Genomic DNA, 253 nt, shown 5'->3' with positions numbered 1-253 from the left:
GCCACTCCTCCCGTCCTCGCAAAACCATTGGAGGGAGAACCCTTGTTCCTGTACATCGCAGTCTCCACAACAGCGGTAAGCGGCGTTTTGATTAGAGAGGAATGCGGTGAGCAAAAACCAATCTTCTACATAAGCAAAACGTTACTGGACGCTGAGACCCGGTATCTCCTGATGGAGAAACTAGCATTCGCAGTTATGACATCGGCAAGGAAACTCCGGCCGTACTTTCAGTCGCATACCATAATAATCCTCA

The sequence above is a fragment of the Brassica oleracea genome, chromosome C9 (assembly GCF_000695525.1).
Source record: "Brassica oleracea var. oleracea cultivar TO1000 chromosome C9, BOL, whole genome shotgun sequence".
Taxonomy (NCBI): Eukaryota; Viridiplantae; Streptophyta; class Magnoliopsida; order Brassicales; family Brassicaceae; genus Brassica; species Brassica oleracea.
Note: the sequence above shows the minus strand (reverse complement) of the source record.